We start from the raw sequence: 15,187 nt of genomic DNA, 5'->3' as shown, positions 1-15,187 counted from the left end.
TGTGAAAACCCTTCCTCTGTTCACCAATTAACAATGGTGTTTTGGAATAGAGTTTATGACCATTACCTATACATTTTTTGCTGTTGTTGTTATTGCTTTGAGAGTTGAACTCTACATATTATAGAGGGGAAAAACAAGTTTGGCTGAACTGAGTCTTCTCTAATTGACTAGTTTTGATGACCATTTGAAGCCATGCATGAAGTTTCCAGACTTGGAAGCCCTTTAGCTCTTCCTTAGACTCAGTTCACTATTGGTTACCAATGCTGACAAAGACATACTTTCTGAAGCACTGCCCTATGATTCATAAGTGATTTTCGAATTATTCCGAGGATCTCTCTCAATCCTTTGTTTTCTTGTTCAAGTTGGAATATTCTTTCCTGTTCTTTGCAGCCCTGTTGCTCACCCATTTCAATGGCTCTCCTCATTCCTGTTGCCTTTTCAGTGATCCGATCAGCATGTGCTTCTAACACATTCTGATGTGCTTCCAAGTGCCTCCCCTCCAGTCCATGTTGAGATGCTTCAAGGATGTGTCGAGATGCATCAAGGAAGAATCCTTTGGCTTTATTATGATGTACCGTGTCAGTCTTGGAGTGTTGCTCCTTTAACTTCATTATCATAGCTGGATCATCTTTTTTGGCTAGCCATGAGCAATCTAAACATTTTTTTCTTAGTTGCTCATTGTAAGTTCCAAGACAGACTCATGTTCTTCGGGGGATGTATGCAATTTTTTTGTTCTCTTGTTGCAATTCTCGGATTTGTCTGTTTTCTTGCTGAATTCCCATAACCAATGTGGACTGTAGCTGATGTCTTGGGACTTAAGTTCTTGAATTTCTTCCTGTCACTGTGTCCTTGTTTCTACTTGTTGAGAACTGTGGTTTGCTCCGGATATCATTATGATCTCTCAATCTTCCAACAAGGGCTCTAGTGTCAGCCTCGTTGGTGCAACTCAGTTCTAGAATACTTAGCTCTCAGTCTCTCCAGTCATCAGCTGTGGTGACTAACTGGGTTACAAAGCTTCTGCCAACCCTGACTTAAGCACCCAAGGCAAGAGCCCTTGTTCTGCTTCTTCAGCTAGAAGACGAAGAACCTGACAGAGAGAGCCGGGGCAGCTGGGGAGCCCAGGGGCTCAGACCCAGCTCTGGGAGGCAATTTGCATGAGAGCGGTCTAAAAGTAACCAAAGTATATTTTTGTAGCAGAATTAAAATTGTTGAGTGACAAGTTTTTTTTTTTTTTTTTAAGAGTTATATCAAACTGCTTCCACCAGAAAGTGTGAGTGTGACTGTTGGGCTGCCCCCTCTAGCAGCATTAAATATTCTCATTAAAAAAATTAAAATTTTTGGGCCACATTAAAAAAAATAAAATAAAGATGTTGTGTCCATCAAAAACTACAAAATAAGTATTAAAAAATTCTCTCTCTCAAAAAAATTCTTGCTCATTAAAATGCAAGAAAAGTTGTTTGTTCATTTTGATTACTGATAAAAGATATTTTTCCCTTCAAATTTTAGCATACCCGCATCATTTCTTCTTCTTTTTTTCTTATAAGAAATTTTTGATTAAAATTTTTATTAAATTCCATCATACATTCAGAGAAATACTGTAAGACATGGTAGAACTCGGCACCTAACAAAAGCAGAGTGAATATTCTTCTTGATTGCACATAAAGCATTTTGTCAGTATTATTATGTAGACAATAAACGTTTCCAAAAAATTTTCAGAGATTAAAATATGAAGTATATTCTGACTACAATGGAATGAAATTAGAAATCTTTCAGAGAAAGAAATTTAGTAAATTCAAAAATTATGGAAATTAAACAATACACTCCTAAATAATTTGCAGTGTCAAAGAAGAAGTCATAATGCTAATTAGAAATGCTTTCATATAAAAAACTAGAAACACAAAATATCAAACTTACGGAACTCAGTGAAAGCAGTGTTTAAAGAAATATTGATATGTGTAAATAGCTGTATATAGTTATTACATAGCTGTATTATTAAAATCTGGAATCAGAAAGGGGACATTATTACTGATTTTACAGAAACAAAAAGGAATTAAAAGGAATTACTATGAACAAAAGTGTAGATATGCCAAAAGTTTAGATAATTCAAATGACATGGATAAATTCTTTTAGAAATACACAAACTCCCCAAAATGATTCAAGAACAAAGGTATGAACTGGCATCCCTTATGAATATCAAGATAATCATCCTTCTCAAAATACTATCAATTTGATTCCAAAAACAATGAAAGGTATTATATACCATGACCAAGTGGCTTTTATCCCAGGAATGCAATCTTGGATCATCATATGAGAATCAATCAATGTAACACACCACTATCTGTAGACTAAAGGACAAAAACCACAAATAATAAAATTATTTGACAGAAGTTAACACTTTTCTTGCTAAAAACACCAGCAAACTAGGAATAAAAGGGAACTTCCTCAAACTAAAGAATGATAAAGGGATAAAGGACATCTAAAAGAAATCTATAGGAAACATCATATTTAATGGTAAAGGACAAAATGCTTTCCTCCTAAGACCAGGGAAATGACAAAGATGTCCATTCTGATCACATATTCAACATTATGCTGGAGCTCCTATTCAGGAAATTTAGCAAGGAAAAGAACATAAAATGCATTCAGATTGTACATAAAATTAGTAAAGTTTTCTCTATTTCAGATGACAGAATTTTGTACAATCCTGAGGAATTCACATAAAATCTGAAATATATGAGTTTTCAGCAAGGTTGCAGGATACAAGATCAATCTAAAAAATAACGTGTATCTCTGTTCTCTTTCAGTGAATAGTCCAAAAATAAAATGAGGCAAACTTTTCTCTTTGTGACACTACCAAAAAAGTAAAATAGGAACAAATGTAGCAAAAGAAGTGCAAGATTTATACACTGAAAGATACAAAGCCTCCTCGAAAGCAATTAAAGCCCTAAATAAATAGGAGTCATTCTGTGTTCATTGATCACAAGATTTGATATTGTTCGAAGAGTAACATTTTCCACATTGATTTCATATTCAGTGTAATCCATATCAAGATTCCAGCTGCCTTCTATGCATGAATTGACAAACTGTTTCTAAACTTCATATCAGAATGCATCTATAATTGCTAAGGCAATTTGAAAAAGGAAGCACAAAGTTGGGGGGATTACCCTTCTTGATTTGAAACTGACTACTAGACCAAATAAATCAATTGGAACATGACATGCATCAGTACAAATTATTCTTTTAAATAGATGAATAACATTGCATTGTGTAATTATACCATATATTGTTGATCACTAAAAAGTTATGCTACCATTTATAAATAGGCCCATCTTTTCTTTTTTTCTTTTGAGTTGTATTTTGGGGTTGAACCACAGCCCTTTGCATTTGTTAGTCAAATGTTCTACCACTGAGCTACATTCCTAGCCCCATGGGTACCATTTTTTGAGAAGTTGACACTGTTCAATTTTGTCAGGTGGCAAGAAAGTCATTGCTATTTTAGGAAAACAAATATATATTTGAACTTTCTCTGATTTTCTAGTTTTTTATTTATTTTTTTGATTTTAAAGTGGAATCATCTGTTCTTTTTAACCTTTAATCATCATTTCATTTTAACCTTTCATCAAATGAACAAGTATCTAAGATTAAAGACATTTAAGGAATATTTTGTGACTCTTCAGAGAAGCAAAACTAGGGAGTTTTATGTTTAGGAAATGAAACTTGTATCATTTATTCTTTAAAATTGATTTTCTTCACTACCACTAGCACACTTATTTGTGCTATGAAAGCAAATTCTGTTCTACTGCAAAATTACCTTTTATCTGATTTTAAAAGCAAAATTCCAGGGCTGGGGTTGTAGCTCAATGGTAGAGCGCTTGCCTGGCATGTGTGAGGCACTGGGTTCCATCCTTAGTACCACATATAAATAAATAAAGAACAAAAGTTAAAAAAAAAGCAAAGTTTCAGTTTAATGACAATATCCTCTAGCTTAGAATACTAAAATTCAGCTTGGTTCTTTGAAACTAATTTTATTAATTTATTTTTGTTTATGAGCAATCAGGAGCCATTTTAAGTGCTATTTATTCATTAGCATAATTGCTTTTCAATGAAGTAAGACCAAATGTGCATTCTGAGAACTGTATTATTATAATATTTGGGAATTGTTTAGAAACATCCTTGTCTTGTATCCTGAGTGTCTGTGAATGTCATCCAGTTTAGAAGGCACACCTAAAACCAAGAAACAATCAAATGACTGACTTTTCCCCCCATGCACTGTGACTAAGAGGGAGGGTTTTCATCTTCACAATAAGAGGAAATCTCATTTCTTTGCAACGGATTTCCAACATTATCTCTACTCTCGTGGCTTAAGGAGAAACTATAATAGCAAATTTTGTTTTAAAAATAAGTGATGATTTGATGTTATGAAGAATCGCCGCACATGTGTGTTTTCCTTTTCTTTTCGTTTTAGACCAGTGTTTGTTAGTCAATGTTAAAGGGAAATTTATTTTAAATAGCAATGTGACCAGCAAAGCTTGAAAAGTTCTCAGCAATGTGTCCATGGGGTGTTTGGAAAGGCCATTTCAGGTCTCATCTTCATGCCCCATTACAGAGTTAAAATTTGTAGCTAATTACTTTCACTAACCTCTGAATCTACTGACATGGCTTTCTTTTTCTTTTATGAAACTCAAAGTGATTTGTTTACTTTTGTCTTTGTCCAGACTTGAAAGAAAAAAAATTTGTTCAGATGTTGGATGTTTTATAAGCAGGATGTGTTCTTATAATGAAGAGAATTAATAGGTTGAGGAAACACAAGGGAAGCAATTTTTCAGTTGGACGACTATTATGTCAGATTGATAATACCTAACAGTTCATTCTGAGTAGTATGATTGCTTTTCACCACAGATCATAGACAGACGTTAAATATGGGCACGTTTTATTCACAAATAAATATTTTTACTTGATTTGGCCCCAGCAAAACTTTTGAAATAGAAGCAATTCTACTTATTGTTATAAATAGAATTATATTTGGGAGGAATAATTTAAAACAGAAAGACAATGTATGTAGCTAAGTAAAGATAAAGTAAGCCTCAGAGAGAACAACAAAATCAAAGAAGGAATTTAACATTTTAAAGTAAAGACAGCTTATTATGTATATGTGCAGAGAAATATAAAGGGTACACAAGCAAATTTCAGAGGTTATATTAAAAATAACATTCAGATGATTTATTTATGTTCTATTAATTAATGACACAATTGAACATTCATTTCATCAATTTGTGTTAACACTGCACAATATAGAATGCCTCCTGTGCTTGACTGGTAAAGAAAATGGGCACACATAAATTTACGAGTATATTCTATTTGCTCCTCATTGTTTGAATCCTTTTCCTTTTCATTTTAGTTTTCTTGCTTCATGAGTATCACACATAAAAGAGGAGATGTCAAAAGGATGTGAATCTCAGGAACATAGAAGAAAGAGAAAGAGGAACGAAGAATGTAATCCTTATAAAGGATTTCCTAAATTACTAAATTTCAATCTTTATTTTTTTTTTTTTTTTGCAAAGTTCTTTGCTGTTTTTTTTTTTTTTTTTCCCCCTACAAAGAGAGTTAGGAATGTCATACTTGGTAACAATGTAATCTGCCTCTTGGGATTTTTTTTTCCCCCAATGATAAAACCTGCTGAAACCAATGTATTTTTTTATTGGTAAAGGCTCAGAAGTTCAATTAATTTTTGTTTGCTAGATAATTATTTATGTAAACGCTACATAAAAGGCAGCACAGGTTTAATGAGGAAATGAGAAATGAGAAAATCTGAGTTTTGAGCTATTCCTTTGGTATATGATAGAATTTCCAAGATGCCTGTCTTGAGTTTTCCTTTGTACATCTAAGTGGAGGTAATATGGCCAGACTGACTGACCCCACAGGGTTCTTAATGGGGCAAAATTAGATAATATCTGTTTGGACATGTGCTCAAAAAAAAGCTAAAAGAAATCATTAAAAGGCAGAGTTAATATTACTGATAAACAAAAATTCTGAAAATCTGTTATTTTAAGTTTTCCAAGTTGTCCTTTCTTCTTTTTTTGCAGACTGCTCAGGACTGATATCATGTTTAGCTATGTGTATGAATTATTGTCTAAGTCCAGTGAGACAGAACTTTAATTTTAAAAAGTATCCAAAAGCATAAAAGCAACAGAAAATACTAATTTCTTCAGCAAAATGTTATACCATGTTTTGCCTTCCTTCTATCCATTCAGCTGAATATATTCAGTTGCTTCATTTTCTGGTCCTCTGAGAACTGATGAAGATAACTGACTATATTATGCTTTCTTGGCTATGGAATTAAACACAGGCAACGAAAGCAAAAATAAAAAAGTAGAATTATTTCAAACCAAAAAAATATTTGCACAACAGAGGAAACAATCAACAGAATGAAAAGCAGCCTATGGGATGGGGAACATGATTGCAAACCATGTTATCTGGTAAGGGGTTGTTTTTCAAATAAGAAACTCCAGAATCTCAATTCCTCTAAATCTTTTGAAACTTGACATTTTGCAAGTGGACAGATGAAAATGACGTGCATGATTTTGGAGTAACTATAACAAAACTATTGAGGAAAATGTTTTTCAGGGTCATTAGCATTCACATGAAAATTTATAAATTTAAAAATAAAATAAATAGTTATCTTTAGCCATGGAGTATTCTTACATGGTATTCCATTTACATTATTATAAAATTTGGTTCCAGAAATAAGACAATTTTATACTTACCTCTACCTCCACAACTTTGAAGTACTTTTTTAAAGCTTAAAATATTTTTCACTTTCTGCCAAAGCAGGAAACATGAAGAACCCTTTTAATTTTTTACTTTCTTTGCTTTCCAGCCAATATTCTCTGCAATTGCTCATAGAATATTTGTCATAAATCAAGCATTTGTAACATGAGAGATATTGCCATTAAGCACAATTATTCTTTTTTTTCCTGGAGAAAATCTGTTTATGGCACCAAATATAGATAAATCACACCATAATATAGTCAGTTATCTTCATCAGTTCTCAGAGGACCAGAAAATGAAGCAACTGAATGCAATTTGGGTTTTAGAATATTATTTATGTTGAAAAAGAGAGTTCTGATATTTGGTTGGAACGAGATGATTCTCCAGATACTGTTATTTCTCACTTATTATAAAAACATTATGCAATTTCTTTCATTCTTCAACTTTATTAGATTGTTCAGAAGGACTCACAATTTGGGGTGCAAAGCAATGATGAGCACTTTCATTGCCATCTATAGATGAACTGAGGCAAGGAGTAATACACTGTTCAGCACATTGGAAGGATATTTCTATAGGAGTCAGACCATAGATTCTAAGTATTTGAAATAAAAGGACTTGGTGTATCATCATTTGTCATGCCAAGCAGAAATAAATCTTTTTTTAAAAAAACTCTTATAGTATAAAGATTGCTGCTTATCTGAGAGATTGTCCATTAGAATTTTGACCAAATTTTTAGATTGTGACACAAATATCTACCTCTAGATGTACCAGGAGTGTCTCTTTAAGTCAGCACATTATAAAGGTAGAAAGAAAGACCTAATAGAATGAATTCTAGTCCTAGCTATGATACAAATTACCTTTGTGCTTTACACAAATTACTTGGACTTTTAGTTTCTCTTTTCATGATACCTTATTCCTATAACAAAAATGATGCGCTTTGTTCTACCATTTGATGAAATCCACTGCATGCCTCCAGAGGCCATTGAATAGCATTAGAGATTAGAGTTATGGAAATTTCTCACGTATGGTAATTTCTCACGTATGGATTTTAGTCCATGTTCCACAGCTAACTGTGGAAAGTTGGGCTTATATTCTCATCTTGATTCTCTTTAATAGTTTAACTAAACGCTATGGAAACTTGAAAGGCAACTAAGACACATTTCATTAATCTGTAAAATGATGTGATCAGACAGGCTGGTATCTGATTCCTCTCTCCTTTCTAAAATGCCTATGCTACTTTATCATCTTCTGAATCTCATATAACACCCATTAGAATTACAAGAGTCTTTAAATATTATTTTTTTGAGATGTCAGGAAGCTAGACATATATTTATTTGTGGAATAGAACTAGATGGGAATGTTCTATTCTTGAAATTTGAAAATTGCACCTTCCACCCATCATAAAGAACAAGCAAAACTATGGTCTTTAATTAAGGAGGGCCTCTTGCAAAGCTTTGGTTCATGGGGACCTTGGGAGAAAGGCAGTTACTTTATAGTGAGAAGGTAGATTAGATATTCCATATCCTTCTTCAATAGACGCCCATCTGTTAGATCTCAGGATGGAGATAAAAATAAATAAACACAGTTCCCAATGAATGGGATATTTGAGGAACAATCCATTAGTGCCAGAGGCTGCGAAACAACCATCATCATGGTGAAGACAAAGGTGGATTGATAACTCTCTGGTCCCTTGCTCCTGGAACAGCAGGCATTCATTGGCCAAGTTTCTTCTGTTTTTGATATTGCATGATTAGATTGTAATACCACAGAGGAGTCATCTTTTGAAAGTATTACTTCCAAAAGCACATGGTATAGCATTTGCTATCTTAATTCCATAGTTTCAAATTCTAGTTTTAAAGTAGAGTTTGCCAAAAAATTTCATCCTTCTTTGGGATTTTTGATGCATTCATTTTCTAATATATTATTTCTTGTGAATAGCAGAATGAATTAAGTATGGGTGGGTTGGCCTAGTTGGTAAGGACATGGTGCTAATAAGACCCAGTTGAGGGGTATGGCTTTTACCTCCAAGCTGGCAATAGATGGCATTTATTGTTCTATAACCATAGGCTATAATAGGCCCATATGAATGGTTACCTTCCAGATTCTTTGGCCCACAAGTGATGAGGTGAGAAAGTTTGGACTAATTATGAAACTCCATTATCACTCTTGCAAAAGCAGTCAGAATTCCTATTCCTAGTAGGGGTCAAGATGTGTAGGAATAAACATTTGAAATTCCAAAACTGGGGGTACTGTAAGTTCACAGTATTCAAAGTTGCTGATGGAGTCCAGAGTCTGTTAGAACATAAAAAGCATGTGGTTTTTATTTTAAAGATGTAAGACAGTCTGCATATTTGAACGTTTTTTTTTTTTTTCCCTCAGATATTTTCCCTGTTTTGGGACGTTTGACATGGTAGAACAGCATGTGCAGGAAAGGTACACGTGGAACTTCATTATTTTGAATTAGTTGTCACAAAAGCATGCAGTTTTCTTGAGGTTCCTTCCAAGTTTGAGGTCTGAAAAAGGATAGATTAGCATGAATACTACCATCACCTTATCTAACCCAGTCCAGTAAAAACTCAGTACCTTTGGCATTTAATAGTTTAACTAGACTATTAACTATGGAAACTTGAAAGGCAACTAAGACATATTTCATGATTTCCAGAGATTTATATTGTAGTGAAAGAGGTGGATATGAATAAACTAAAGGTAATAGAAAGTAGACCCTGAAAACAATGCAAATTTAGGCACAATAGCAATTGAGTTAATGTCAAAGAGACCAAATGACCAATTCCAACTGAGGAAACCACAGAGGCTTCCTGGTGAAGTTATGAAATTTTTCAAAGCTGGGAGAACTTAAATATACTAAATTACTGTATTTTAAAATTTATTTTGTTATTTGTTCATTCCTCCACTAGCTAAATAAAAATACTTTGGAATTTTCACTATGTACCAGTTACCTTGGCAAGTTTTACATTAATGGATCATGCAGTCTTATGGTACAGAAATACTTACAATAAATAATCAATCATCACATGACTTAATACAAACTGATGTGTGTTCTCAGGGGTAAAACAGTCTAGCGGTTCAAGGAATAAAACTTGACCTGATGTCTAAAAAATGACTAGATATTGACTACTGATAAAAAGGGGTGAGACGCATATCTCAGGTAAGGAAAATAACAGAAATATTGATGACTCCAGTATGCAAACTAATGGGAATAATAATTTTATCAGAGACAGTTTGTTATGTAGAGAGAGAATATACTGTTAAAAGCACTATTATTGTTTGGATATGAGGTGTCTCCAATAGCTCTTGTGCTATGTTCAGAGATAAAATGATTACATTATGGGAACTGCAATATAATCAGTAGATTGATCCATTTGATGGATCAATAATTTAAAAGGACTATTGTATTGGATGGTAACTGTAGGCAGGTGGTATGTGGCTAGAGGGAGGTCTCTGATGGCATGCCCTTGGGGATGTCTCCAGGGCTCCTCTCCCTCTCTGTTCACCAGCCATCTTGAGCAGAGAAGCTTTCCTCAGCCTCACTCTTACACCATGATTTTCTGCTTCATCTCAGGTCCAGAGCAATGGAATGGGACAATCAAAAACTCTGAAACCATGGATCCAAATAAAATTTCCCCCTCTAAGTTATTCTAGTCAGGTATGTTGGTTATGGCAATGAAAATCTAATTAACTAACACAAGCACATACTGGGGAACCAGATTGCTTGCATCCAAACCCCAACTCTACCACTAACCAGCTGTGTGAATTTGGCTACTTCCTTTATTTTCTCCAGTCTTGTTTTCTTCACCATATATAGGACTTACCTTGGAGTGTTATTTATGGATGATGTATGTGAATCAAATGTGAAGATTTTCAGAATCAAAATGGAATTGCTTGTGTCCAACATAACCAAAAATAAAATAAAATAAGTAAAACCAGGAAGTTATGAAGAAAGGGATTTTTATGTATGTTGTCTGGTAGTAATAATCATAAAAGACTTACTCAAAACCACAAGATAACACAGGGGCGACTGCAACCTTACACAAAAAGTATAAGGATATTATACAAGGATTTCTGCTGAGCAACCCATCTACAAGGTTATCTGCCCAGCAACTGCTTGTGCAAACTTGGACTGATCTCTCTATCATTATTAGTCATTTTAGCCTAATAATATGGTTTCAAAATATCTGATGCAATCCTTTCATTTTTCTCTTTAAAAACATCCTCTTGCCTCAACCTCTTTAAAACAGTGGATTAGTTTTCTTATTTTTTAAATATTTATTTTTAAATTTTATTTATCAATTTGTGTGTTATTTTGTAGTGTAGATGGACAGCATGCCTTTATTTTATTTATTTACTTTTATGTGGTGCTGAGGATCGAACTCAGTACCTCATACATGTGAGGCAAGCACTCTCCCACTGAGCTATGGCCCCAGCCTCCATTTTCCTATTTTGCTCAATAATTTTTAAGGACTAAGTAGATTTGTCCTTCCTCAACTACTAAGTTGTACTACAACATTATATATGAATGAAATAATGAAATTTTTAGGATAGCAGATTGTATATTTCAAATGAAAGCCAGTTATGTGAATTTTGAAAATGGTTTAAATGATTTACAAAGATATATCATGGCGAGATGCCTCACTTTTATAGAAGTTAAGTTTGTTAAATGATTATTCTTATAAAAATTTGCCATGTGAAATTATCAGCCTGCCACAGCATTTTCTCAACAGAAAAATGGGCAATATTCTTCATTTCTAAAACCATTACCAGAAGATAAACAACAGGGATTAAAAACTGTCAACCCAACCATTTGGTTTCTTAGTACCTCAGTCTAACAATTTACTGAAAATTCCTACCAGGAAATTCTAAATGACATCTCTTGAATGTCATTATGAAACTGATGTAGTGATATTATGGTATAAACATTTACTTGTCCACCTACATTTCCAGTTGATAAAAAGACTAAATTTAACACATGAAAAAAAAAAATCACTTTACCTTCAAAGAGGCTTAGATTATGCTATAAAATCTGGTTTATGTAACACCATATTTCCAGGTACCAAACTCCTGTTAGTTAAAACCACATGAAATAAAATTTAATAAAAATTGAATATTGTTGTTTTAGTCAGCTTTTTCATCACTGTGACTAAAAGCCGTGACAAAAACAATTTTAGAGAAAAAAAAGTTTATTTGGGGGCTCATGGTTTCAGAGGTCTCAGTCCATAGATGTCTGGCTTCATTTCTTGGGACTTGAGGTGAAGCCGAACATCATGGCAGAAGAGTGTGGTGGAGGGAAGCGGCTCAAATGATGATCAGGAAGCAGAGAGAGACTTCACACATCAGATTCAAAATATATATTCCAAAGACACATCTCCAATGATCCACTTGTTCCAGCCACACCCTCCCTACCCACCTTCAGTCAACACTCAGTTATTCCCCACCAGGGAATTAATTCACTGATTAAGTTAAGGATCTCATACCTCAATCATTTCTCCTCCAAACCTTGCATTGTCTCACACATGAGCTTTTGGGGGACACCTAATATATAAATAGTTGTTTGGTTTCCAATTCAGGTGTATGCTAGTACTTTTACCCAACATATTTCTACTTCCTCACTACTTCCACTTCCATTCTTTTCATATATATATCTTTTTATATACATGGAGTGAAACTTCCCATTTTTGTGGTTGTACATAATGTGGAGTTACATTGGTTGTGTATTCATATATGAACACAGGAAAGTTATGCCTGATTCATTTTACTATCTTTCCCAACCCAATCTCCCCTCCTTCCCTACCCCCTGCCTATTTTGAGTCTGCTTCTGCATATCAGAAGAACATTCAGCCTTTGAATTTTGGGGATTGGCTTATTTCACTTAGCATGATAGTCTCTAGTTCTATTCATTTAGTGGCAAATGCCATAATTTCGTTCTTATTTATGACTGTCCACTTTTACTCTTTTCTTTCTTAGGAAATACATTTTCTCCTTGGTAAAATCCATGCAACTTTTGAGTGGGGGCAAAAATCAGTCCCACAGTTAAAGGAGCCTGACACAGTATGGGGGTTTGAAGTGTTTTGCATGCTTGAAAGAGATAAAAATGTTAAGAATTGTCAGTGAGGGGAAAAAAAGGTATATATGTAATAGTAAAAAGGTCAGACTTTATCTTGTAGGTAATTGGGAGCCAAAGAGAAGTAGAAGTAATTGCATAACTTTAAAATTATTTGATAATGTGTGCATTATTTAAATGTACACATTATAGCTATATGCTTGATGTATCAGTTTTGGTTTTCTAGAACACTTATAAAACTACGTAACATTTAAATTCTTTTTTCAGGCTATGTTTCTCCCTTTCTCTCTTTTTTGAAAAATCGAGCAAAGATTAAATTCTTTTTCCTTGCAACTTATAAGAAAACATTTTTCAAAAAAAAGCATCATGGTGTGTTGAGGTATGCCATGATATAAACCACTGTCTGTCTAAATAAGATGACAACCCCAAACTTTTGTGTTTCTAAAACCTGGAACAGTACAGAAATTCGGAGCAGGATGTAGCTAGCACGTGAGCACAGTGAAAACATTAATACTTACTATCTTGCTTCGGTAATCTGTTTTGCCAGGTGTTGTGGTAGGTAAATAAGGGAACTTTTCTTTGATCATGTCGCAAGACAAATGATACAATGACTATTTCTCACCAGATTCATTTTATTTCAAAATGAGATAATAGATTATTGAATCAAAGCCAGAAAGTCAATCAGGCTAATCTCAATACCAGACCTGAAACAATTAAATATCTCCATTGTATGGGAGCTCATATTTGGCTGATGAATTAATTTTAATCATTTTCATACTTTATTTATATTAAGGCCTTGATTATGACTACCTTGACAGTAAGAAATGACTTCATTATACAAAGTAGCTAATTAAATAACTGCCTAGATACCAATAAACAGCTGAACATAGAAACCAAAGATGTTTAACAGAACTTAAAATAAAGGAACAATTGAACGTCATTCTTTCTAGTTTCTTGCCAAGTATTAATTACCTCTTTTACATAAACAACTGAGATTCAGCCCTTTTAAGATTGGGGGGAAATTAACTGAAGTGTCAAATGGTCAATCTATTGGTGCAGTGATCAGAGGTGACTGGCATTTTTTACAGAATCTCCATCCCCAAATCATCTTCTGACATTCTTCTTTAACTAGATGGATATCTCACATTTTGTTATTAACCCATAAACTTGCAATTGTATCCACTGGGCTTGGGTTACCAACATGTTATTTACTATGTTATTAAGAAGTGGGATGCCTTGAAAATATATTTTCCTCTTAAAACTTTTATTTTTTTCCCCATAAACTCTTTTTCACTAGTTACTTCTGTCTCTGTTTAGTTTCAAGGCTAAATTTTTAGCTTGGTTTCTGCCTTAAGTAGGATGCACATTTATTAATTAATTTAATCACTCAGTCATTAAGTAAATTAATTCATCCATTAATGTATTGAAGTGGTAGTAGGAAAGAAGGAAGTGCAGACTAGTAAATTCCATGACATCAAAGAGATTCAAATTGGTGAGAAGCCATTAGGGAGTAAAAATGCAGCATAAGTACAATGTAAGACATAAGTGCTTAAACTCAAATTATATGTGTAAACCTAGTTTAATAGCATTGTCAGGTCTATGTCACTAAAAAAAAATAGTATCTGAGATTCATTTTGATAGGCATTAATAATCAAAGTCTGTGGAAGGTTGTAGGTGAGGAAGTTGTTTCTGATATTTGGAGAAGTAATAAGAAATCAGATAATAATAGGATCTTCATGTCTTTTGTGATTTTGTCCTTAAATAGTGGGGAAATTGAAAAGAGTAGTGATCTTTAAAGACTTTTCAATAATGGCAGGATCTAGCTTGAATTTTAGAATGATTTGAAGACCTGTTAAATGAAAATTAATTCTAAGGTTAATTGATTGATTGATTGATCTGACCACTTACTAGTTCCCTGGAGCATGTGTCTGGCATTATGATTAGCCGAGTCTCCACAAGCCTCATCAAGGATCCTCTCTGCCAGACTCAACACATCTGTTTCTAGGTCATTACGTTAAGTACCTGAATCCTTGTGATTCTTTTTAATTTCATGAGGATCTATACTTTGTTGATGAAACACATTTTTCACATCCTTCCGCACTCTGATGCTCTCACTTCTCTCCTTGTCCGGTGTTTTTAACATGATCCAGCTGTTCCCTCCCCACTGCTCCATTTGAAGTAATTCCAAACCCGCTTAAGTCCACCTCTCTTGCATCCGGGCTGTTGAAGGAAAACATGCAACTTCATGTTGATGATTCTTTGAGGCAGACTGGCAATTCTACTTCACTTCCTTCCTACTCTACCGCAAAAATAAAAGCAACCAGAAAAGAATGTCTATGGTCCTTT

The 15,187-nt window shown here is 33.9% G+C and overlaps 1 pseudogene; it reads right to left on the bottom strand.

Moving 5' to 3' along the window:
• Positions 1 to 222: 222 nt before the first annotated feature.
• On the bottom strand, positions 223 to 14,984 carry LOC114085840 (FGFR1 oncogene partner 2 pseudogene; annotated as a pseudogene).
• Positions 14,985 to 15,187: the final 203 nt, after the last annotated feature.

The sequence above is a fragment of the Marmota flaviventris genome, chromosome 3 (genome assembly GCF_047511675.1).
Source record: "Marmota flaviventris isolate mMarFla1 chromosome 3, mMarFla1.hap1, whole genome shotgun sequence".
Taxonomy (NCBI): domain Eukaryota; kingdom Metazoa; phylum Chordata; class Mammalia; order Rodentia; family Sciuridae; genus Marmota; species Marmota flaviventris.
This window is presented reverse-complemented; position numbering and strand designations above follow the sequence as displayed.